We start from the raw sequence: 26,375 nt of genomic DNA on the forward strand, positions 1-26,375 counted from the left end.
TTGTGAGTTTGTCCTAGGAACCGTTGCTTCTTTTAAAAAATAAAAAATGAATCAAATTACTTGTACCAAAGGCAGTTTATGTGCTGTGTTTGGCAATTAAAGTTAGGAATGCAGCTGAGAGGGGGGATGCAGATCACTGCAGACAAGTGTGGAATTGTCTCAGTGGAAAAGATGAGTAACTCCAGAAGAGCCTCCTGTACAAGTGGCTCACTGATTTTGGTCAGCCCTTCAGAGAGGGAATGAAAATGACAGACATCTGTGAGTCTTGACAAGTTTCCACCATGTTAACCAGAAGAAAGGATGTTTCTTCTGTGCCTCATGTGAAGGGGAGCAGTGGTTGTCATTGCCTGTGTAATTCTGTTACCTGTCATCCCTAAGTGTGACTGAAGCACAACACGTGTGCCATGTCCCTGTTTCAGTTAAGTAATACTTCCCATCTCAAGCTCTCCTTGCAAACTTATTTGCGAAGCACTCTTGTTTTTCTTACTTGATAACTGGCAGTTTCCTGCTCTTCTCTCCTCCCAAATCCTCACCGGCTTCCCAAACTCAAAAGTGCTAAGCAACATAGGGATAAACCCATGGCATCTTGCTCGTCTCTGGAGCTGCAGCCCAGGGCTGGCTGAAGCCCAGGCTGTTGAATGGCCGCCACCTTGCACCTGTGTGAGGATACTCCACGTGGCACAAACAGTGGATGTTTGTAAGGGATGGAATCGCACTGTAGCGCCTGGGAATCTGCAGCTGTAGTCTTTGGTCCAGTGTTGAATTGGCCACCTCGTACCAGGTGTAGGCACTGGTCTAACAGTGTAGAGGTTGTGCACGTGAACCTCAGTGGCGTTGCAGAGCTGAGTCCTCCAAAGTCGATGCCACATGTGACACACAGATTAAGGCCTTAATTCTTCTTACATACTCACCATTCCTGGAAGTCATTTATATTTCTGATTCTGTTCTTTATTTCCTGCCAGAGAAGCTTTGATGTTGTGTCCGGTATAGATGAGGCACAGATGAGGTCTAGTTTATTGAAGTGGGACACTTCACTTGAAACTGTGCTTGCTCTGGTGTCCCTCCGAAGCTGGTTGCTCTGCCCCTGGACTGAGGAGCTGACAGGATTTGTAGGCATGTACCCTGCAGTGTGTGCAATAAGGTCATACATAGTCAATTCTGCTCCATTCCAGAGGATTTGGCAAGAGGATTTCCTGTTCTGCCATTAGACCTGGCAGATGAATGTGATTAAAAATAGATCTGGCTGCTAACTGTTTGAATTCCCAGGTGGCTGAATGTCCGTGTGTTAGGACTTTCAGCATAATTTATCTGCTTGGGATGTATTAGTGGTGAAAAGCCGCCTTTCTGCAATCACAGTTTTATTAATCATGTTTTGTTTCTGCAGTTGCTCAGCCTTTATGTCACTCATCTTTGCTACTAGGTGGCTTTTGCTACTGTAAAATTTGAGGTACTCTGTTGAAGAGAAGCTGTACTGGGAAATTACACCTTTATTACATCTGCCCTAGTATTATTTCATTCCTTTTGTTCTCTCTCCATTTTTCTCATACCACTTCAGCCTCAGAGCTCAGGTGATCAGACCTCATTTGCTCTTTGTTAGCGAGGCCTTCCTCCCGTTTGAGGAGTAGCTGGCAGGCAGTGACTTGCACCTGGGTGCTCACACGTGATGTGGCAAATCCTGCCCTGGGTGTGTGAAGTGCTCACTGTGGTACCGGCTTCTCCCGTGGGCAGGTCTGTCCTTGGTGGTGGAGGGCTGATCTCCTCCTGAGGCTGCCTCACCAGCAGCGAAGGGAGGGCAGTGTCTTGAAAGTAGAAGAAACTGATGTTGACTACATGGCCAAGTGGTTTCTCTTATTGGCAGCTCCATTTCACTTGGTAGAAATTCCAGCAGCCGTGCTTTGAGTGTGACTCTTGGGGAAGCAGGTTTCCAAATTGTATTGGTGCAGTGACGTGGCTGGTGCCAGCAGTCTATACGATCTGTATTTGTCCCTCAAGGTGTGTGACACCTGCTTGTGTAACGTTGATAAAAGCAAAATATGCAGGAATGGTTTTTGACCCTCCCCTTTTTCGAGTGAAGCTTCAGCTTTGGCCCTCTCTCCTCTCAGGTACACCAAGGCAGCACACCTTGAAGAAGGTGTTGTGTGAGTTGGAAAACACAGTATAGTCTGCAATGTAGGGTTTCTGCTAGCATGTCACCTCACCCTGCTTTGCCAGCCTTTTGAAGAACTTGAACAAGAAAAGTGTAATTTATAGTTTATGATGTGTTTATATGAAAACAACAGTATTTTACCATAGACCTGCACTTTTCACTCTCTTCCCATCACCGACCTTAAACTGCTCAATTTTAGAAAGCATATGCATTATAAGGTAATTTTTCTGGTTTTATATCCTTTACATATATTCTGTGGGCAATGTTTATAAAAAAATACTTTTTTTTTAAGGTCGTTAACTTCCTATGTCATTTTCTTTAGTGTTGTACGATACTGAATGAACATTCCTCCTGTTTCTTGAAGCATCTTGCCTTTGTTAGTGTATAATGTTTCTGCAATTCATTAAGCTTTATAAGAGTTTCTTCTTAGTGAATGAAAAGAATTGCAGGTATTTCAGGAATCTATGAATAGCTGTTTCATAATAAAAGGCTAAGAAGAGGGGAGCATTTTTTTCCTGGTAATCTGAGTTTTGAGAGAGGTGAGTACTAAGAGCTCAGTGTTACGGCCTCCTTGCTAAAACTTGATACTTTGGCTGTATAAAAGAAAGCTGTAGTCTTCAGTGAGGTTGTGGAGAGATAAAAATACAGATCCATGCTGTGTCAGAGTATTTCTTGCCACAGCACTGCACGAGCACTGAGGTCGCTTTATCTAAACCAGAAGTGACAGCCGTGTTGCCTTCAGCGTGGCCAAGAGCTAAGGTAGAAGGAGGGTGACTGGATAACAAGTCTCATTTGAGCACCTGTAAAAAGTAAATAACTAAATTACTTGAAAATTCTATAGTATTCTACGAGCCCGTCTCTGCTAAGGAGCATTAAATAATTCTGATTTGGAAAGACATCTCGGGAGGACCGTTTTACCTTTTAGAAAAGTAATTCTGCTGTATTTGTTTTGCTCTATACAGTGGATTGCGGTAGCTGCTGTGAGAGCCCTTCAGCCTTATTGCTAATGGGAAGTTGTACAGATTAGGTTATATCAGTGCCTGGTTTCTATCAAACAGCTTGGCAGGAATTGCTGCATTCTCTGCTAATAGATTCGGTCCTCTAATGGTGGATCTTTCTAAACGCAATCTCAAATGAGATGCTGTAGTAATACTTTTGCTTCGTGACTGTACTTAATAGTATTGGCTTTAAATCACGGAGGTTTATTGTGCTTCGGTTTACTTATGTTTAATTTTTAAGCAGAGATTCCCTTGAGCTAGGTACTCAGTTTTACTTAAGGCACATAATAAGGTAAGTATCAGATGTGGATGATTGTTTAACAGCCATGGATTTTCACAGTATAATTAAGGTTAATGTTTTTCTAAACTTATTTGGTTTTGTATCTTTTCCAATTAGTGTCCAATAGAAAAGATAGGTTTGTAGGCTACCTCTGCTCTAATTCTTTTTTGCTTTTCTAATGTGATTTGATTATTTCTGAGGAGGGGGGGAAAACCTCTCTGGTTTATTTAGCTTCAGTGTTTCTGTAACCTGGAACCTTAGAGGAATATGCTAAAGCCTGAATTCAGCTAAACTTTTCTTTTTCCCCTCTTATCAGAAATAACCAGGAACAGGTTTCCATGATTTAAGGCTGCTTTGTCCAAGGACAGTAATATTACCTGTGCCGTGGGTTCAACCCACACAGGATGGGTTTCGTTACAGATGCCGAAGAGGGGACATCTCTCGGTCACTAGTTCCAACAAAATAAAGGTCTTTTTTTTTCTATTGTCAGAAGCAGCCTTAGGATTTTGCTATTGGGGAAAGCTACGCCCAAATAAGTAAGTCTAAATTTATGCATAGTACTTACGCTGTATCAATTTTGAAAATAATACTCAATCCTTCTTAAAGTAAGAGACATTTGATTTAATGCTACTGGTTCAAGGCAGTATCAGCAAGACACAGACAACTCTTGCCTGTGTATTTGAAAGCAGTAGAAACATTTAGACGATGTCTCGCTTCACACAGGAAGAATTTTAGGCCCAGATAATAGAGTTAGTTGAGCAAGTTTAAATTGGGAATGTGTTTTCTGCTTTAAAAGGACAGAATGTGCATAGAGTATGCAGCTTGCTAGTGACTCCCAGTTACCTGTGACTGTTGTTATGGCAGCAACTGCGCTTCATGTGAAAATCAAGGAAATTTAGAAGTATATGCAAGTTTTCTAAACCAGATAAAGATTAAAAAACCCCTCTCTGTCCCCCGCAGCCCATGTTGTGATCCTCGAGCTCTTGTGAGGAGTTTGCGTATTGTTTTCTGTGCCTCACAAAACGTTCTGGTATTTAAAAGAAATTAAAAGGCCCTGTGGGAATGCCTGTTCTGTAGGAAGCTGTCAAGGCTTTCTAGTTATATACGCAGTAAAGCTTACGTGTTACTTGCACAAAAGTTAATTGCTCCTATGTTTAACTTAATCACAGACCTCAAGCATATAAAGGAATTAAAATCTGGGACTTGTCCTTCCTTGGTGGTGGCGGGATTTTATGAGTTGTTTTTTTTTTGTGTGTGTGTCTTATGTATAAAGCGCGCTTTTTTTTTCCCTAAAATTTTCCTTTTATCCCCTTTGAAATCATTGCAATAAAGTAAAGTGCGTGTAGTATGGAGTACACTCATTCGTTTATTTATTATTTTTTTTGACTGCCCGTACAAATTACGTTCTACATACTGTGCTGCAGTGTGTTGGTAGGCAGACTGATTTATGTTTGAAGAAAAATACCATTACTAGTGTTTTTGAGAGCCTGGGAAGAAAGGAAATGGGTAGCCTTTCTGGTTAGAATTCAGTAGAGTGCTCTGAAATGCTTGGCCTTCAGTCAAGAGAACAAAAGCCCTCTTGTTGGTTTATGAGGTTTTGGGGTGTGTCTACGCCCTAAAAATATCGTAGTAGCATTTATTTTGGAAGCTTTATTTGGAGTTTTCATCAACACCTTGATGAGTAGGGGAGAGCTACTATCAACTCCCCTGCCTGTCCAATTTCTGGCTTAATCCAGCCAAGAGAAAAACATCAATAATAATGCATCAGCCTTTGCAAATCCTGCCTGGACCTGTCTTTCTGGCCTTGAGGAAAGAATAAGATGTTTACCGAGATTTTCTGCTAATCTCTATATAAATATGGCTGGTGATCTGTACAATGACAAACTCTGGAAGTAGAAGGTCTACAGGTGTTTATAAACATAGGCAGCTGGTAATGCTTCACTTTGCTGTCTTCAGTTGCCCTTCTAATATAAAATCCAGTTCAGCAATGCAGCCTGCAACCTTTGAAGACATGCCTTGGTTTTGCAAAGGAACCATATGGCTGAGAACTGCTGAAAAGCTACATGTAAATCTGTGCAAATCACCTCGTAGCTATGTGCTCTGAAATGATAGTAAAGCTTGCTCCAAATCAGAATATTTTCTCCACCTCTTATGCTGTGGGTATGACTCATGTGACATCTTCTAATCCCATGCCCATGTCTACAGGCATAAGACTGAAAATTACTTTCTGTGTAGTTGTGGAGCCCAAGGCTGGTGAAGACACTGATCTCTCACTGCAGAGCCAGGACAGCATGAGCCTGATGAGAAGGGTGCTCTCCTCTTTCTCACCATGCCCTCGTTAGCTTTTCACTATAACAAAAAGGAGGAGGATTGTTCTTTCTAGAAGAAGCTATGGCCCCTGTAGCACACTGTGATCCCACAGCCTCTGCATGGATGTGTCGGAGGAGACAGGGGATGAGGGGTACTTAGTGACCTATGGGAGAGCTCAACAGGGTGCTGCACAGCTTAGATGTGCTCCCTCACTGGTGCATGAGGTGTTGCTAATTCCCAGGGTCTTTCCCACAGCAGCAAGGGGAACCAGTTTAAACAACTCTTAAGTTGTGGTGAGAAAAGCAAAGATTGGGGTTCTTGGTTTTCTAGTTATTGGCAAAATTCTCTCAGATTTGTGTTCCAAAGACGTTAGTGTTCTTCTCACTTCTATAAGAAACAGGTTATTTAAATGAGCTTTGAAGGTTTGGAAACTTTCTTTTTCTGTGCTTGACATTTTAGTTAAAAGAGGCAACCTGAGAGAAAACATTATTGAGTGTAGTTCTTGTATCTTGTGTAATCTTCTTGGAATCATGGGATACGGAAGTCTGCGTTGACATCTGCTATTGTGAGGAGCATCCGGGGGTTTGGCCCAGACCTCGTCATCCGAGGAGTTCCTAGTTAGTGTAAGCAGACTCTAGAAGACCTGTTGGGTGACACTCTGGAGCGCTCTCCAAAGCTTGCCATGCTGTACAGGAGTTGCTGTCACTGAAGGTTGATAAGCCTGGCTTCACTCATGTTATATTCAATACCCATGTATAGGGAGTGTGTGCTGAGATTACAAAGCTGAGCATTCCAGAAGTGTTTCAGACATCTGTGCAACCTTCCTTCAGGGTCCTTGGTCCTGTATGACACAGACTGATCCCTGATTCGAAAACGGTCTCCTCCTGCCTGCAACTCCTGCCCTCCCAGTGTGGGACAGAGAAGACAAATGATCTTAACTTTTTATGCCGTTTGAGATACCTTCCAGCACTGGGAGGTCCACACAGTCCTGGAAGGTGAGATGGGGCCCGCAGGAGGCACTTGCCCTTCTGGAGCAGGAACTGGGGATGAGGTGGGTGCCTGAGGCATCCCAAGCAACACTACATGCCTGTGTTTAGGAAGCTCAACAGGGCTCCCCTGGCCACAGTGACTAGATTTCCACTGATTAAAATAGGATTTTGGACACTGAGCTCAAGGCAAATGCCTGCCTAAAAGTAGGTGTCTTTGGAGCTGAATCTCTCGCTTTAAGCCTGGCCCTCTGGGCAGCTGGGGCTCTCCAGGAATGGGGTTTAAATTCTCCATTCTTGTGTGTGCTTTTTCTATTTTCCTTTTCCCCTATCGCTGACGAACAGCGATGGTTCTTCAGCTTGGGGCCAGGAAGCACGCCGATATCCTGTAATTGCCTCTCAGTCGTTAGCTGGGAAGTTGCTTTTGTATAATTGTCTTGTTTTGTTCTCGGCTCGTTTTTTCCCACAGCCTCCTATTACATTAGGACAGTATGTCCCTCTCGGAAGGTTTTCTAAGCCACCGTAAGGTAATTTCATCTTGCTGACCAGGACATCGTTGCCTCTAAGTGCATTATATGCAGGTGTCCTTAGGGGATTTTCATCCTGTGCAGGCATTTATCAATAGCCTGGCTCGAAAGAGAAGTGGCACAGGAGTAGGAACTGGAGTGCTGTCTTATGCTGAGGGAATAGGTCCTATTGTCTGTGGGCAGAATAGGTATATAATTACCAGAAATTTCAAGCACTTTTTAACATGAGGACATCTCACATTTACAGGTTTGACTTAGGTCAATTTTGCTGCTATTCTGTAATTGATAGGTATGCAATGCTTTTATCAAAGAACATTACATATATTTATGGTCCATGAAGGATTTAGTAGGTAAAATGTTGCTAAAATGATAATCAGCATGTTTAACGGCAGCAGTTTCCTGCTATGCAATTCGAGTTTGGTTCTTCTTACTGCTAGCAAACTCCATTAGTTTCTCATTTCACACCTGGGAGATTTCTGATGCTAACTGTGTTGCAGAATTTCAAAAGGCTGTCTCACGTTTGGATGCCGGTCTTACTGCCTTTGTTGGTTTTAGGAATGAAGCTAAATTTACATAGAAAAGAATGGTGACTTTTGAACTGGTTTGACTGGTTTCTGTCTCATTGCATGGTAGATATGGGATGTTTAATTTTGAGCCTGAATAGATTGCATACACTTCATTCTCATTGTGCATAATAAAATAAAATAAAATAAAATAAAATAAAATAAAATAAAATAAAATAAAATAAAATAAAATAAAATAAATACAATACAATACAATCTTCAGGTTTTACAAACCATTACATCCTTCCGAGATAGCCCAAGTCTGAGGAGTTGTGTATCTTGTGGATTTTGATTACTGTATCACAATGCAGCTACTCCTTTGGTTTCCGTTCCTCAAAGTGACATGTGGAAAATCTTATTTCTAAAGCATTATGTTCAGTGTGCGTTCTCCTGTAGACACTGTATGGCATTGAGAAAGGATCTGATATGTGTTACCATCCATTTAATGACTGTACAGGGTAGAATTAACAACTGGAGAGGAGTTGCAGTGCTCCAAGCACTGCAATGTAACTTTCATAGGAGTCATCAAGCGACTATAAGCAGCATAAGAAGAGGTAAAAAGTTTACCTGGAACAATTTTTTTTGGCACATAGTGTTGTGCTAATTAGCTGGCAGAATTGGTTTTCTATACAGCCAGGTCTGCACATTTAGTTGCATGACAGTGATGTCTGGGTGCTTGTATAGTCCAGAGCTGAAATAGCTGCTGTTGCACATGGCCAGAGAAATACAGCTTCTTTTTGCTGAAAGAACTCTGCAGTCAGGAATTATGCTGCGGTTGCTTTTTTTTTCCCTTCCTTATAAAGCATCCAGAGAAATGAGTACCCACTGTCTCAGCCCAGGGACAAGTCACCTACTTGGTTGGGTTATACTGTGTCATTACAGATAAACAGATGTCTCTTACTGGAACCATCAGCTGCAAAAGTACGGGTCTGCGGTCTGAAGTTGTGGGGTTTGTTTTTTTTTTCCAGGGCAGCTTATGACAGCACTGAGATACTGAGGTTTCTTTCCGAGTCTTGTAAATGTGCTGTTGTCACAGTAATTGTTCCTTTGGAAAATGCAGAAGATCTGCTGGCTTTGCAATGTGGGTCTCTACTGTTTATTCCAAAACTCATACAGACCTATTGGAACCTATTGGAACATGTTATGCATGCCATTTCAGTCAGAGCTTGACTCCCTTGCTTCACATGTGCTGGTAGGACTGTTCAGCTGTTAACGGTTAACTGAGGAGTCTGAATTCAGACATATAAAATCAGGACTGTGACAAGCCCTCTGGAAAAGCATGCTTCTCTCCATTGATCTGTAGAAGGACCTTTTGGTCCTAAATTTAGCTACTCTGAATTGAAGTTAAGTTAGGTGCCTGAAATACGCAGTGACTTTCTGTCTCCTCATCTCCTTTGTCTCATCTGAGAGTGCCGCTGTATTGAAGCCCTGAATTGGATAATCCAGTGTGAGGCCAGAGGGTTCAAAATTACAAGTGAAGTCTATTTGTAGTGATTATGCTAATTGTATGGAGACATTGAGAGGGAAAGGAATGTGCATGTGACTCTTTGGGGACTCACTTTGATCCTTTGCCTCCCTGTGCCAAGCAGAGAGCAACACAAAGAGTAGGAGTAGATGCAGATGACATTGGAAAGATACTTTAGGTTTCATCCAAGGCTGATGTTGTGGCACTTTTTCCCAGGCCAGCTGGGACCCCCAGCCCAAGCAGGAGGCACTGTTGAGCTTGGGTGGCTGCAGTTGGCAGCAGAGCTGAGCACTGAGTGCTGCAAGGAGGTGCTCTTCTGCTGGGCTCCTCATCCTGAGCAGCCACCATGCTTTCACTTTCGCCACGTCTGAACTGAATGGTGTAACTTGTGCATCAGTGAGACAACCTGTCTGCCCTCTCCAGATAAAGCAAGGGGCTTTGCCACATGAAATCCTGGCTTTGGGGAGCAGATGAAGGGGCGAAAAGGTGGTGGGTGTTAGTCGTGTGCTTTATATACCATGTCAGAGAGCACTGTGCAACACTGTGCAACAACCAAGCATTAATGCAGTCTGGAAGCCATCTCTTGCGTAAGAGGAATGGCCTGGGCCAGTTGACGTCCAGCTGGGGAAGTGGAGTACTCAGGGGGTGACCCATCATAAGGTGTGCCAAGCCTCCAGGAGCTGCCTGTCTTTAGCTCTGGCCTCACTCCAACCGAAATCCAGTGTCTGGGTCAGAGTGCCCATGTCTCCTTCTTGGCCTTTTCTCGCTTAAATGGAAACGCCTTTAGTTTTCTCGAGCAGGGACGTCAGCCGCTGATGTGCGCAGCTTTTGCTGGCAGGGCCTGTGGAGCTCTGAGAGCGAGGGACACTTACATCTTCACCGAAACGTGTCAACACAGATTATGTTGTTAAGAGAAGTAAGCCTTTGGATACCCAACACGACAGTCGTAATCCCACAGTCATTACAACATCAAGCAACAAGTCTGAAAAAGATGTCGAGTTCAATGCTGTTGCTCAGGACGGCTTCAAGCCAGAGCAGCCAAGGCTCCATGGGTGGCACAGGACCACAGCTGCCTCCTGCGCTCCCTTTGGAGGTGCTGAGGTTTCAGAGAGCATCAGGATGAGGCCTCTGCTGGGATACTCAGCTTTCCTTTGGCAAGCCCTCGGGGTATTTATTGCAATAATGCGTTCAGAGGGGAAGTAATGCGGCAAATAGCTGCCATAACTGGAGGTTTCACTATATCTTCTGTGCTCCGCTTTGAAAATACAAGCCTGAAACTTGATGTGTGCCAGGATCACTGTGAATGCAGACTGAGTCTGTGTTTAATTCCTCTTTAGCATCGGGGTATAAACAAGGAGTATGTGCCCTGGAAATTATTCCAGCTGCTTGCAGAAAAGCAGTAATGGAAGCTCAACGTTGAGATTGATTGGTCACTCACAGATTACAGAGGAGGAATTGCTGACAGTTTTACTGTGTAAACACTGCTTGGTATTAGACCACTTTTATAGCAGACCGAAAAGGCAGATGTCATTTAATCTTTTTGGCTTCTTCACCGCTGCATAATGTCATGAATGACAGCCTTGTCCAGCAGAATGGGAACCTTCAGATCCAGTGGAGTAGGCTTGGAAGCGAGGAAGAAGCTTGCTCCTCTTGATGACTCCTTTAAGATTATATATCGATTATAAATCAATAATAGGATATTATATCTCTTATCATATATAGGATATTCTATATCCTGATTATAAATCAATAATAGGGTATTAAGTTGATTTCCTGAGATAGTATAAGGTGAAGTGGTGTGAGGTATCCTAAACGATCCCTTTATTTGAATCTTATGTGGTGTTTTAAAAAAGACAAGACAAAAAACCAGCACTATTGCAGCCTGTCCCTCAGCCCGTGTACTGCGGTTTTGTGGTCAAACCTGTAAGTGCCACTTTTATACTTTGCTTCAGCAAACGCTGCCGGACTGCTGTTGGCTGTTACAAACACGAGCGCTTCCCATTTCAGGGGGAAAAATTCAATTGGGGCTGTAACGAGCACAGAGCGGGGAGCAGCACGACCCCCTTTCACCCCCACAAAATGAGGTTTCGAGAAACCGGTCCTGGTGGGTTGGTTGGTGCTTGCTGGGCTGGCCGTAGAGCCGGCACAAAGCAGGCTGGGAGAGGTTCATGTCCAGCGGGTCCTTGCCTGGGGACAGCTCGCTGGAAACTTCTCCTCAGCTTCCTGATGACAAAATGAGGTTTTTCACTCTGAAAGCAGATGGTGTGCCACTTCAAACCGGCCCCACTGGGAAAGTAATGAAGGGAACACCGCGTTGTCTGTGAAGACAGGCTGTGGCGTGCCCAAAGGGTCGCCGTTGGCTCCCAGCGCTGTGCTGAGCCGGTGGGTGTGAGGAGCTGCAGTGGCCCCAGGGCCGGTGGCTGCTGGCACCATGGGCGGTGGGGCAGCTGGGACGGACCCATCCCTCTCTCTCCTTCTCCATGGTCTGCCGTGGAAGATGGAGTAATGTCCTAAGCAGATTTCAGGAACATTAAACTTGCAGAGTGTGGCTTGGCCTTTCTTTTTAAAATAGTGAACAGGCTTGTGAAGGAAATGGATGTTTGGACAGAAAATGAAGTCCTTGCTTCACAGCAGGTTTTGTGGCGGATGGGGCTGTTGGCCTCCTGATTCTGCCTTCACTCCAGTAATTGAAAACTGAAGCATTATCCCACAGCTTTATGCTGTTGGTTTGGGTTTTTTTGGGGTTTACGTCACTTTTTTTGGTGTTCTTCCTCATAACCGTTCATATTTTCCCCTTCAAACTAATTTTAAAAGCATGAAATGGAGGCTCGTTAAGCCTTTTGGTTACATAACGTGCTGTATGTGAGCCGTAAGCTGGTATTAATCTGCTCCCCAGCCCATCCGGGGTTTCCCTGGAGGACTGCAGCACGAGCCTACGTGTGCACACACATAATTAATGGAGGAAGGGGAGGCTCTGCCAGGAACTGGACTGGGGCCTTTGGTCTCCAGAAGGGCCTGTGCTCTGTCAGGCCATTAAGCGAGCAGTTTCGGCACAGCAAACTCTTCGGGTGCCAGTTATCTCAACAAGCCAGTTTTTCTGCAGGTGAAGTGCAGCCATGTATTTCACTGGACAAGTATCATTAGTTTGCATGGACTCGTTTTTTTAGAGAAATTAAATGAGCTGATGACTCTGCTTTATCAAAATGTCAGTAGCTGTTGCATTCTTCTGACTAATGGTCTGTGTTTATCGTGTCATTATGAAGTTGAATAAACTTTTGAGTGACTTTTAAGAAGAGACATCAGCTACTGACATGCATTGGGTTTTCAGCAGAGATGATCTTCACCTTCTCAGTTCTCAAATACTTCCAGGTCATTGTCTGCCTTTCTTCAATTATTGTCCCTGAAAATGGCATATGAATGTATCTTTCTAGAAAATCTCTTCTGTCTGTTCAAAGTGAATAAACAAATGCTGCTTGCTGTGATGTAACATGTTGCAATTGCCTCCTTGCAGCTGTCTTCCCCAACATACCATAAAAAGCTATCTCTGTTTGTATTATTTGCAGAACTGTGTTTATTGACAAGTTCTTGATCTAATTTGTTCATGTATGTTTATCAGAAAACCTGATTTACACGCTTCATGCCCTGCCCTGTGAGGAGAGGTTTTTTCTTTATTAAAGCATATAATTTGAGTAGAACTTAAATACAATATCATTGTGTGATAGAAAACTCCACTACGTTTTCTACTAAAATCACATTACAGGCTCATTCTTCTATCTAGCTGTATGGATGCATGTGTTAGAATGTTACTTCGCGTTGCCGTGCTCTCCTTTGAAACACAGTCCTTGGCTGCTCTATTTTCTTAGATATACATACGTAAGAGTACTAGTAATGTTGCAAAACTATTCCATGTTGTCTTGCTGTAGCAGATCCGAATGTCTTGCTGTATGGTCTCCCTAAGCAGAGTCTTTACACCTCACCTCTTTGTCCTCGTTTTTTTTTATTTAAGCTCCCAGGACCCAGGGAGGTGAGCAGATTTGTGCGAGGTCAGGTCTGTTAAGCAGTCAACATCCGTAACATTTAGGCTGATGAAACCCCTTTTTGCTTGTTCCATTTCTGAGTGCCGAGTGACCCTTTTACTGAAGCAAACAGAAATGGGAACTAAGAAGCTTTCTAATGCCATCAGTGTAGCAACCTTTTTTACTTCTTGCAGAGAAAAACCTGTGGTTTGAATTAAACTTTTGTTATTAATCTGGGGATAACTTGGTTAAGTGTAATTGCTTTGGACATATCTGCAATGAAACCTTAGAGAACTTGTCTATTTGATTGACGGCTATATGGAGCAGATTATGTGCTGTATTTTTGAAGCAGAACTGTCAGAAATAAGGGGCAGATAATTGGAATACTTTCATGCTTTATCTAGAATAACTCAGGGTTGACAGGTTACTCATGCATTGCGTCCACTATTTTTGCCGACATGTAACCATGTTCAGTAGCATAAAGATGCCAGTGCTGAATTAGTTGCTTCCATAAGACATTACTTAAAAGATGTTTTTGCGATACTTGCAAACTTTACTGAGTTGATAACTTAGAAGACATATGTTTTGTTTTTCTTTCATTCCACAGGTACAGGTTTTACAAGGAAATAGGAAAGTTGATCTGACATCCAGAAATAAAATATCACTAGCAGAGATTTTGTGGACTCAACTGATATCAGTTCAAATCTCTTTTTTTATTCTTCTTCCTGGGCAGCTTCCTCTGTATGTCTTGGCCCTCAGTTGAGAGTTTAATTGTGTGATACAGAAGTTGGTATCAAATCTAAATCCGTCTGTGCTAGTGTGGGCTGTCAGTCGAGTTCATTTTATAGTGTGCCCTTGGATTAAAACAGGGTAGGTCTTAGTAGTTCTGATGACACCAAGAAGTAGTATGGGTTGCTGGCCACACAAGCTTACAAGATAAGAAACTTGGAAGTAAAAAGACAAGCAAGAGTTCCTTCCCCAAACAGGATCACCCCATCAATATTTTTGATAAGTAGGAAAGTAGGAGAAGCATGGATGTGGCTGCTCGACTGTGGCTATTCGTAAGTTACAATCCAAGGAGGACTGCTGAGCTAACACTGGCCTTCTCGGTTGATACCTCCAGGCATGAGCCTGCAGAAGAGCATGAGATTACTTTTTGGTATGTGCTGATATGTGTTGGGCTGATGTTTGCTTTTACCTACCATGCCACAGAAATGTGGTCCTCAAGCTGGAGACCTTTGTCTGATAAGAGATTTAAGAATAAAGCAGAGTATTTGGTTTTTGAGTTTGAAGTGTGAGAAATTTACCTTTCTTCTTCCCTTCCTCACCTCCCAAGTCAGGTGATGTGTTTTCTTACTCAGTAAGTAAATATACTTGCTAGCTTCTGTTTCTCTACGAGATATATATATATATAAAAGGGCCAACAAGCAGAAGAAAGTGTACAAGTTAAATAGCATGGTCCCAAAAATATGTGGATTTGGTCTGTTTTGTCTGCTGTGCATTCATGTTGCTCACTTTCAGGAGGTGGCTTAAGTGTGTAGCCAGATTTCTGGCAGCAGGGCAGTGATGTGTAGGGTATTAGAAGCATATCGGGAAAGTGGAGAAAAAAAGAAGTAAAAAGGGAACTTGACAGAAATAAAAAGAGAACCCTTTCTGGCTTCTGCTTAGTACCTCCTCATTTTGTGCTGTATTGTAAGCAGTGCTTTAGCAATAATACAGACAAAGCCTAACAAAGAGACTTGCTTGCTGGCAGAAAGTTGCTTAAAATAACTTACTGAGGATAAAGAGGCTGCCCAGGTCAATAATGCTGTGAAATCCTCAATGTGTAACAGCTCCGGGAGGTTTTCTAGGCATGTGGATTTTTAAAAGCTTTACAACGTTGATCAGGCAGTAAAGACTGTAGAGTGCTGCTAACCTTGGACTGATGGTGCTGGGACACTTTTATGAAGATTTGGAGTTTGGCTATAGAAATACTGAGATCTTTGTTCCCTTCAGCAGAACTCTGATTTAAAGTATAAGCACTAGAAAGAAAAGGTTGTTCTTAGTTAACAGATATTTAATACCATTAAGAGTCTTTGTTGTATTTTACTCTTCAGTCAGATCTATGACTGTCAGAAATGCTGTCAAACAACTTACTCGGCTTGCTTTTCTTTACATCAAGGGAAGCTAATTTATCAAATGCAGTGTAATTTATCCCTACCTTCACTATGAGCATAATCCTTTTGGTTCTGGTTTTATGGAGCATTGTTTTTAAAACATCAGCTGAAGGTAGTCAATATGAAGCTTATTTCAGCCAGTTTTCATTAAAGGTAACCACTCATGATAACTGGGAGAGATTATGTTATCGGTTCACTAATACTTCAATTAAAGCAGCAGCTTTCTTGACCGTGCTTTAAACTAGAAAATTGTAACGTGCTGTTTGAAGGTCATCCCTTATGTAACTTCAGTTGAAACTGTTATTTTGAGAAATTCCTGTATATTCATCTTCAGAGCAGTTCCATCCATGTTCTGCCACGTCCACGTGCACAGCTCACAGGGAGGGAGTAGCACAGGGGAAAGGGGCAGGCACTGGGCTTGTGGTGGGGAGGGGAATCTTTATAGAAAATCAGGTGTTAGCCTTTCCACTGCTCATGGAGTAACTCTCTTATTTTAGTGTACCTTATACTATCCAGTTTCAGCTTGATGCTTTCTATGTATGTTTGTGGGGTTTTTTTTAAGAGCAGGCATATGTTAGATGGTTCTTCTCAAGAGTAGGATGTTGGCTGGCGCTGTAGGCAGGGTGCTGTGTCCCCCACCAGCCCAACCTGTCTGTTGTCTTTGGCTGGGGAGTCAGGTGGGCTGGCATTGGTGGTGCACCGGTTCCTTCTCCCTGGTGGAAGGAGGGGAGTTGTGCCTGAAGGGCAGCATACCAGACAGAAGACTGCTCCTGAAGCCATGTAGCTTGTGCAAGCTGCCATATCTCTGATTTCACTCCACTGCTTTTATACTAGAAGTTATTAGAGTGATGTTTTATCTCATCTCACGTAAACTCGTTATTTATCTTTATATGCATCAAAGCCGATATGAACACCAAGCCTTTGTAGCAAAAATTCGGTTAAGTAAGATGAGATCAGAGTGCCAAATCCAACAGCTTAATCTCATAGACCGGCGAGATGAGTGCCTGTTAGACTAGTTGGCAGCTGGAAACAGCAATAAAGTCATCTTTGTTGTCTTACTGTTTGGGGATCAGGGGTACAAAGAGGTATCTCTCAAGGATATACCTGGTCTCTCAGTGCTTTCTCTGTTTGCTCTCTCTGCCTGAGAAGACTGTACCAATGAAAAGAGTAGCATTGATACACCATTTATCCTTTTGGCTGCAGAGATTACAGCTTCTAGCCTAATTTAACACAGTTTTGGATTTACCAGTGCTTTTCCTGCCAGAGGACAAACTGATCCCCTCACTCTGAGCTTCCAGCCACCACCCAACAAGTTGGAATATTTACCTGAATAAATGAAGTTGCGATGGTTTTCATGGACTGCAGAAGGAAGTTGGCACATGCAGCACGTTCTGCTAGCTAACTCAAAGTTCACATTGATTGGCAGTTCAGTTTGCATTTTGCATCATTAGACAGTACCAATTCGAGCAGAAGATCTTCTCTGTCAGCACCCAAAGTAGTAGTAAGATAATTAGTTGGGTTTGTTGGTTTGTTTGTTTCTTTGTTGGTTTTTTTTTAAGGTATTTGTTTAAAGGGTGATTCTTTCCTCTCATGTTGAGTGCACAGCCTGCATATTCTGTTGTAATGAAACAGAGAGTCCTGGTACAAAGGCATTTCATTTAAGCATACTTAAAACTTACTTGAGCTCTACTTTCCTTAAGTAAGAATCTAGCGAACCTAGGATATGAATATGTTACCACCAACATTCGTCTCAGTTCTAGAGGATCCAGAATTTCTCTTCATTTAGAGCAGTTTATGACCATCTTCTGAAATAGGTGACGTGTTAGTGGGAGGAAGGGAAGTTCCTTCAGCTAATTTCTACAGTAACACATGATTTTAGAAAAATCAAACAGATTTCAGATCTACCAGTGGCCATTTTTCCACCTGTGAGGAGCTTAGGTGAGATGTCACCAAGAGTCTCATGGCTGCAGGTGGCAAACAGAAGGGACCACTTAGAGATTCGTGGACCTTGTTGTTTAATGAGTCAGTCCCTATTGAATAATAGATTATGCATTCAAGAACTGGAAATGCTCGCTCCTTAAGCTGTGAAGTCTGATCCTCCTCACCTTTGACAAACTTCAGTTGCCATACATAACCTTTGCTAGCAATATTTAACTGATGCTTAATGTAACTTTAATAATATAGTTGCTTTATGTGTAATTTCCCTGTTTATGTGAAAGGAATGCAATCGACTGAGACAGTTTATTGCCAATTCTTTCTACTAATGGCAAAAATATCTTAATTTAAGTGATTTCACGTTAGCTGATTCTGGGTTCCTCACATGAGGTTATTTTGTTGAAATCCACAGACTGGAAAGGAATCAATATGGGGCTTTTGCAACTGGCGGAGGTTAGCAGTGCTCCCACTACGATTGATTACAGCTGCTTTTGTAGGGCTTTAAAAAGAACAATCTGTATTAAAACCATCATTCTCTGGTATGAGCTCGAACAGCTCCAAATAGGTTTCCATGGGGGCTGCCCTGCAATGTGACCACTTCAAGGGACTGCAGTAATCACCAGTGGGCCAGGGCAGCGAGGCAGAGGAAAGGCTATTAGGTGGGAAGTTATTGGCATGCATGCCAAAGAGGTTACCCTGGCAGCTTTAATCATTCATCCACGTTCTCAAGAGGAGGGAGGAAAATAATATAAGTGTTAGTTCTTCTGATTGCTTAGGAAAAAGGATCAGTAAAGCATGAAAGGAGAGGGGAGGTGCACGTGGAAGAGCCAGTGCGCATTAGATTTAAAAGCGCTGACTGGGGCAGGTACATGTAGTCATGACCTGTATGCCAAAAGCTACCTGCTTCTCCCGTTACTGTCAGGCTTGTGAGTGGTGATTCAAAGCCAGGCTAACCTCTTCATTCAGCATTTTCAAAGGAGCGCTGTTAGCTTCTTGGTCACGGCTGTGCCTTAAATTTAACCTGTCTGCACACGGGCTGACGTGTCCTTAAAAAACTGATTAGCATTTTGAGCTGTGACAACGATTTGCATGGTGGTTTTGATCCTATTTTTGGTAAAACCGATGGGTGCTTTTTGGAAAATGTGCAGAAAATTGCTATGCTAATTGAGATAAATCAATCCGTGATGCACATTGCTGGCTGCTGGCTTCTGATGCTGTTTCGCCTGCACGTTGCCCTTTAATATTTCAGTCTGGAGTAGCGCTTCAGAAGCTGATTCAGCTGTAGCCCTTCTAAAATAGTTTTCCTGTTGTATCGTGCCTACGTCAAAGGCAGAGTTGAAGAATAAACTGCTCTTTGCACCGATTGATGGCTTAGCATGAAAGCTGAAAGGGCTTTGAATCTTTTAATTTAGGGATTCCCAGAGAAACTTTGGTATTAAACTTCTGCTTTTACATGGGAAGCTACAATTTCTGTGTACTGTACCTTGACTGTAAAGCAGTCTTGAGGTTTTCAAGGTAAAGGAGACGACTAAATTGCAGTGTTCAATTGCGGGTTTCACGTACAAGGAAAGACCTGTTGGTGTGTAAGTCCGGGAATGTGATACAATGTCAAATCAGGGGGTTCACGTAAACAGCACAGCAGTACTGTTTGCTTGGGTTGGCGTATCAGATTTGTACTGCCCCTCTGTCATTCCTAAATTGACCATTTTTAAGTTGGAGTGAGTTTATGTGGTCATTGGATTAGGACGGTCCCTTGGTCCTAACCTGCAGCCTGTGTGGAGGTGATCTGACCATGCAGCTCCCCAGCTGCAGGTCTGGGGAAGGACCAATGGGGCTGGTCTTCTCTCAAGCATGGGCTTTCAGCATGAACTGCTGTAGAACTACAGGAAACTTTCATTGCTGGAGAAAGCAAATAAAATGCTGCAGTTTCATATCCTGTGATCCAGGTAGCTTTTACTTGCTGAGTTGTGAGATGAGGCTGTGGGACTTCTTCTGAGGAGACTCTGACCAGGTGAAGAACTGCTCTTCACTGGGGTATAGTGGTGGCAGAAATCCAAAGAGGTAAAAGTTTGTTGTTCCAGAAAATTCTGCGTAGCTGAATGAAGATGTAGGTATCTTCTGCAGGCTGGACGATGAAGGCATCTTTTGTAAGGTAGACCCAACTATGGTCTCACTCAGCTAGTAGTCCTTTAATACTACCTCACATGGGCTTGAGCCTAGTTGGATAGCCTAGCAGGGCTGCTGGGTAACTGATGAGGATCTCTTTTTGTCCATTTACTAAATACCTTTTGTAGCTGGAGAACATGAAGCAAGTTGTTTGATCTGCCCTTCACCACAGATTGTGCCTTTGGTATTCGTGTGTAAGGATAGAAAGTTCTGCCCGATCTTGATGCCGTGCTTGCTCGCCTCCCTCCTGCATCTTCATACAGTAACCTCTGTCCCACCCTGGGCGACACAGTTTCTGGATAAGGGATTGGATTAATAGACTAACGTTTGGTCTCTGTGTGCATCTAGTAGATAAATGATGCACAACTGGAAGTCAGGCTCTGCAAAGAAGTGGAAAGAGAGAAGCTTTTTCCATTGGAATTTAGCTCAAACAGACCGGAACTTTAGAAGATGTTTATCTTTCTCCTCAAGGCAGGATAAGCCTCAGCTCCAAAGCTGTAAGCAGGCCGAAGACCCACTACACAGATCTGTGAGCCTTTATAATGGGAAGAAAAACATTTTCAATTAAGCTTGAACAAGTTCTCTTGTTACCGTTTTAAGTTCTGTTATCACATAATGTACCGTACAGCATGTAATTGCACATTAGGGAATATTTCTAAAGGCACAGATGACTATTAGAACAGGCACACGAGTTTCTGTGACTTCATGAAGAGCGTGGACTTAAATCTATCAACTGCAGCACAGTAATTTCTTTGGTGCATGGCTGTAAGTGAACAGTAGCTGACGTGGTGGTGGCTTCTAGGTGTCTCCTTACCCCGAGGGGCTCTTTGCCTTGGAGCGTTTTCCTGTGAGCACCATGGATGCAGTGTGTTTTCTTTAGCGCGAGCCGTGACATAGACTGCTGAAATGCCTGACACCGGCAAGAGTTTTTTTATTAATGCCGTCCCTGTCAAATACGCCTCTGTTTTGGTAATTAGTCTGGCGTAACAGACTGTGCGCATCTTAAAAGCCAGCATATTTTGACTCTTGGCTCTGACATGAGGCAATCTCTGTAAATCAGCTCTTTTGGTAGGCTCCTCTATTGTGGAATGCTAGCGGTAGTAGAAGCAGTTTGCAGTACTTGTGTTTATTTTGGGCTCTCCGCCTTTCCTCAGCAGCCACGAGCGGTCAAATCCTTTCTTTATCTGTCGTGAGAGATTGGAGGCCTAAAGCTATGGTTTTGTGCAGCATCAGGAAGTTCTTCTACATGAGGTACAAGGAGCGTGAATAATCTTTCTGGCATGTGCTCCAGCCGCAGTAGCAGCTCTGCGCTGCACCGGGTCTCAGCCTGCCGCGCTGCTGCCAGCACCGGTGCCGTCCCCACCGGCAAACATCCCACCTACGACACTAGTGGTGACACCCGTATGAAGCTGGTTTACTCTTCCACCCTTACCTGAAGAAGGGCAGCAAATGTCCTCTAAGATTTTAAAAATACCCTTGGAAACGAGCTCTCCAGAATGAGTCACAGCAATCGAAGCTTGTTATTTAATTACAATAAATAAATAAACAAGTGGTGGGAGAGGCGGTGGCTTTTGCAAATTTGGTCCGGGCAGTTCCCGTTGCGAGGCTGGTTTTCGCATTGGGCACGCAGATGAGCGGCAGGACGGGCATGGAAAGGCGGCAGCCGTGGGGAGCGCTGGGAAGGTTTTAAGCTGTTCTGAGGTAAAACTGGGAGATGGTAACTGTGTCAAAATGATTCGGGGGAAATGAGCAATGCAGATGTTGGCTTCTGTATGAAACCCTTGCTCTCAAACTTGCAAAATTCAATCTGGGGCCTGTTGTTACGGAAAGAATATTTTTGCTATGATCACAGTTACACAGACCGTGGTGTAGTGTAGCTTTCCTGTGGCCAGTACCTGCTCCACGAACATCACCGTTGTATGGGCAATACAGTTTCTCCGAGGAAGAAAATGGGGAGTCAGTTGAATGCTGTGCTTAGATTACAGTGCTACTTATTAGTATCTTATTTGTCAAAACATCCCACAGCTACCCACCGCTGTGCGTCCCACCACCAGTTCTGCTGAAGTCCCACCGCAGTTGGCACGGTGCAACAAGGTGGAGTTTTTTGGGAAGAATTTGGCCTGCGAGTCCTTAAAAGTGGCCACCACCACCTTGAAAGAAAATAGTGGGGACTACTTCTTTCCTTCCCTTTTCTTCTGTGCTCAGCTGTAGGACATATCAGTGAAAGGACAGACATCTGTAATAAGGCAATTAGTGGTGAACATGCCTCATAACTTAAAATACTTCTTCAAAATGATGTGTTTATAGCAGGGTACATGCAGGCAGCGTAGGGATGCACAGGCTGAAGGAGGTCGATGAGCACTGCCAGAGCCGGCAGATCCTCACCTCTGGGAACTAGTAACGGGATGGGAAGTAGAAGGTGGATGCTCTTCTGGTTAGCACGTTTCTCTGGGAAAACCTAGTGCTTTGAGGTGTAAATCTGATATTCAAATTTTGCACTTTACAGAGTTTTTTTTAAATCTAAAATAATGACTCTCATTGCTGGACAAGGTTAACAAGGTTTTAAGGGGACAGTCTCACCAGTGAAATAATTTTCTTGATGTGGTGAGGGAAAGCAAAGAAATGACGAGCAATGATAACAAGACGCTTTCTGGCTTTGGAGTCAGCAATGCTGAGGTCTACTAGGACTAACGCCTGTTGGGTGGCAGATCGTGGCTCCTTTTGCAGGAAACCTGGGGGGAAATACAGTTTCTCCTTCACACAACTGTCTTTTCTCCTGCCTTCAATGGGAACCTCTCCAATGGCTCTTGGGCTTTAGATGAATGGGTTCAGGTAGTTAGCTTTCCAAAAATAGAGTGTATATGAAGAATGCATCACTTCAGTGAACTCAGACTCACCAGCTGAACATGCTTTTATACAAGCATTTATAGAACAACACTATCTGTTAATAGACAAGGAAAATCTGTTTTCTTCTTCTTACGTGTACGATCTCCACCTAATCAACAGCTGTAATGCTTGCAAATTTTCAGAGCCTTCTGGCTTAGGTTTTTGGGATATAACATCACTTTTAAAATATTAGTCTCTGGTTCTGTGCATACTAAACGAGTTACATCTAAAAGACTTCCATCTGGGGAAAAAGGGAGGCAATGTACCATTAATAACCCAGCTGCAAACCTCAAATTCTCTGTCCCATACATATACTGAAAAAGGCAGAGAACAGAAATTTGAGTGCATCTGTAAGTAATAAAATGTTTCCTTCCATATGTCAGTTACTTATTGCTCCTCCGTTTGCGTTTCAAACAGTGAGGACGGCCATGTCAGACCTTTCTTCTTCACTGCTCCTCATACCAGCTTTCTTGGCTTCATCCACATGGTGTAAAAGTCTTTAATGTCTTACTCCTAAATCACCCCCTCATAATGGGACGATTGACTGTAACAGCAGCACTGGAAAAGAGAATGGCTATGACAGGGAACTTTGTAAAATTTTTTTAAAAATGAAGTGCACCATCCTTTCCCAACCTTCCTATTGTCAGAAGATTGTTTTCAATTTTTTTGCCATTGTAATTTTGATGAATGATTTGTGTCTTTCATGAGATGATGAGTCAGAAAAAGCTTTTTTGCTTTGTTTCCTCTCTCACTTAGTGTCAGAATGAGGGGTTTTTTTTTTGAAGTGTGTCCTGGATGATCTAAATTTATTAAATTAAAAATAATTTAAAACGTAAGCTCTAGTAAAATAAGCACTTCGAGATTTCAAATTCAGCATATTACTGATATGGGAGTATCTTTTATCTAGTACTTAATGGGTGCTAATCTACACTATATCCATGAGATTTAGATTTATGTCAGTGTAGTCAATAACCAGGCAGGAATCAGTGATCATTGGCATGTAGCATGTGAAGTATTTAGGTCACAGGATTTTGCAGCATTATATTCTTGGAATAAAAACGTAAGTGGGATAGCAATGATGGATGAGAATGCAATCTCTGTCAAGAGGTAATGAGCAGTTTTTGTAGCTTCAGGGCCAGATTAAAGGACTGATAACAGAGACATCCTTGCCTGGTGTTCCTGCCGTTTTAATAGATCTGAAAATAAGGCTGTTACATAAAAGTGACAAATTTCAATTGTTAGCCATAGGAAATAGTCCCTTAAATATTTGGCCTTCATAATAACTAAAAATAGTTTTATGGAGTTCAAATTTGCAGGCTTTTTTATTTTTCCTCCTAAGCATATTGAAGTGCTAGTACAGACCCTTCTCTGTCTAAGCCTACTGACAACAGACTTGTTTTTCCAACTTATCTTTTGTGAACACCCTGGAAGTAGTCCACGGGCCCCCATGGATTCCCGGCTGACAAGCGAAAAGACATTTCTAGAACAAATATTAAATCAAATTTATTTTTACATAGCATAAAATTGCGTGGCTGAAGCGTGGCTTCAGTGCTTGATACTCATTTAAGCACCATGAAGTATTCTTTTGTTTTCATTAACTGTCTCTCATTTCTCTAAGCTTAATCTTCACAGAATTATTTTTAACGGCTGTGTGCTTTTTGTTAACTGTTGGGCTTTTCTTGTTGTTCTTAACCTTAAGACAGTTTTCATTCCAAGTGGCCTAAGGCAGCTACATGCTTCTGAGCAACTGGGAAAAGAAGTGCAAGCTGTGGGTGGAGAGAGGGTGCCCCTACCCCAAGTTTACTAGCCAGCTTGCAAAGAGAGTCTGTTTGGAGATAGTGCAAGCATTTGTCTGTGCAAATGCGTGGGAATTTTTAAGCTAGAGTATGCTTCTTTGTGCCTTTGCTTTGAGAGGGTGCTTGTGTCCTGCCCAAGTTCCACTAGACGAGAATTATTCGTATTGGAAGTGGACAGAAGCAAACAGCTTTGCCCAGAGAAGCTGGAAAGCATCTTCCTCAGATGGAGTTTGATGTCTGATTTGAATGCTTTTGGAGTTCACTGTACCATATATTTCTCCCTATAGTACATATTGTACTGGATCTATAAGACTGTGGGGAATTATTTTCTCATTCTGATGGAGTTATGCCATCCACAATACTAGATATTAAATAATATTTCACATTGTATCCTTTTCATCCTCAGAATAAAATACTATGGATGCTCAAATTGCTGCTGAAAACTACCCAGGCTTTTCTTCCGTTTATGTTCCTCTGTTTTCATCTGGTTTAAATCTTGAGAACATCTCAGCATAGCTAGAAACGAGAGCTTTTGGCAGCAGAAAAGCTATAATTCATTGAGAGAAAGAGAGTAAATATGATGGTGGGGAGCCTGGCTGACCAGGCACTTGCAGCTTGAGTTGGGTTGGGTTAGCTGCTCAGCTATCTTATAAAAACTGAAACTTTAGAAGAACAGCCAGGGATCATTTCTGCCTTTTCTGAGTCCTATGAGGCTGCAAAGAGCAAGAAAACAAGGTTGGTTGTTTTGGAGGGGCGGCATGTTTTGGGTTTTTTGTTTGGTTTTTGAATTCTGCTAAGTTTGCCTCTGATACAGACAGAAGTGGGAAATGACCTAGGGAATAAATTGATTGGTAAGTTCATATTTTTATTCACCACTAAAAATTCTGAGTGTGGATGTGTGACTTTCTGTTCTAATGCAGAGTGGTTTTCATACACTAGCGTTTGCAAATTCCAGCTGTTTCTCAGCTGTTGCCAAATGCTATTGGTGATTTCCATTGTTAGGAAATTTCGCCAGGTAGGTCTTCAAACTTTTTTCCCAGCGTGGTGTTGGGTAACATTCACTGCCTTGGATACCTTTTGAATATTGTATGCCTTTTCTATACTCATGGTCAGCCACCTGCATTTCCTTTTAAATATGTTTTGGGTTTTTCCTGCCTGGTACTGACGAGTGAGCTGTTTTGCACCATGATTGTGGCTGGAAGTAAAATGGGGTGAAGTGGCTTGGTCCATTGTGGCAGCCTGATCAACAGCAGGATATTTGTCCCATGACAGGGAGTTGTCTTCCTATACGGAAACAGTCTCAGCTGCGTCTTAATTACAATACTACCTATACACCTACCGAGGTACTTCAGGCCTTCCTTTGGAGACATCTTTTAAAGGAATTAAGTCATTCAATGGTGACCAGGCATCGTCTTGAATTTCTGCTTTGGACTGCAGCCAGCTCCAGGGAGACCATGTGAACTAGCAGCAGCAGATGAGAGCAGGCCTTTTTGTAAACCTATCTTAAAACCAAGGCTTTTTTTCTCCCACATATCCCACAGGTAAAGGCTGCTGTAGCAAGAGTAGACTTTGACCAAGTGTCATGTTGTTTTTCTTTTCCTCTGTAAAAGAAAAACAAGGTAACACTGTTTTAGTTCAGAGATGTTCAAAGAAGTGTTAGGTACCTCCAGTGCAAAAGTCTTTACTCTGAAATACTCTAAAAATCAGGATGGCCTTTCTGCTTTCCGTAAAGAATCATTTTTTATTGTAGATCAAACTGAAGACCAGTTTTCTGCCGTGAAAAAGCTTAGAACAGGAATCCATTGCCAAAAATCTCCTTTAAAAAAAAAAAGTCACAAACGTCTTCAACAATATTTTTTAGACCTCTGGGAAAAAAATTACCATGGAAAGTCAGATGTGGGTCTTTGCATACAGGGGTTTCCCCTTCCAAAGTTGATACTCCTTTAGGAAAGCTACAGTGAATGCTGGATGGGATAAAATGGACAATCAATGCCACATAGTAAAAAGTAAGATGAAAACCCTTGGGACTCAGAGCAGCAGGTTTGGGTGCTTAAATGAGATACAGAACAGATGCATTTTGGTATAGCATTTTGGTATTTGGCTGTTTGTCTTAAAACTCCATTTGCAACTGTCATACTTTTTTCA

At 42.6% G+C, this 26,375-nt stretch overlaps 1 protein-coding gene across 1 annotated transcript in view; it reads left to right on the forward strand.

Annotated features, from left to right (window-relative positions):
• SDC2 (syndecan 2) overlaps window positions 1–26,375 on the forward strand; it is a 60,588-nt gene that overhangs the window by 21,915 nt on the left and 12,298 nt on the right. The window lies entirely within an intron of this gene.

The sequence above is a fragment of the Tauraco erythrolophus genome, chromosome 3 (genome assembly GCF_009769465.1).
Source record: "Tauraco erythrolophus isolate bTauEry1 chromosome 3, bTauEry1.pri, whole genome shotgun sequence".
Taxonomy (NCBI): domain Eukaryota; kingdom Metazoa; phylum Chordata; class Aves; order Musophagiformes; family Musophagidae; genus Tauraco; species Tauraco erythrolophus.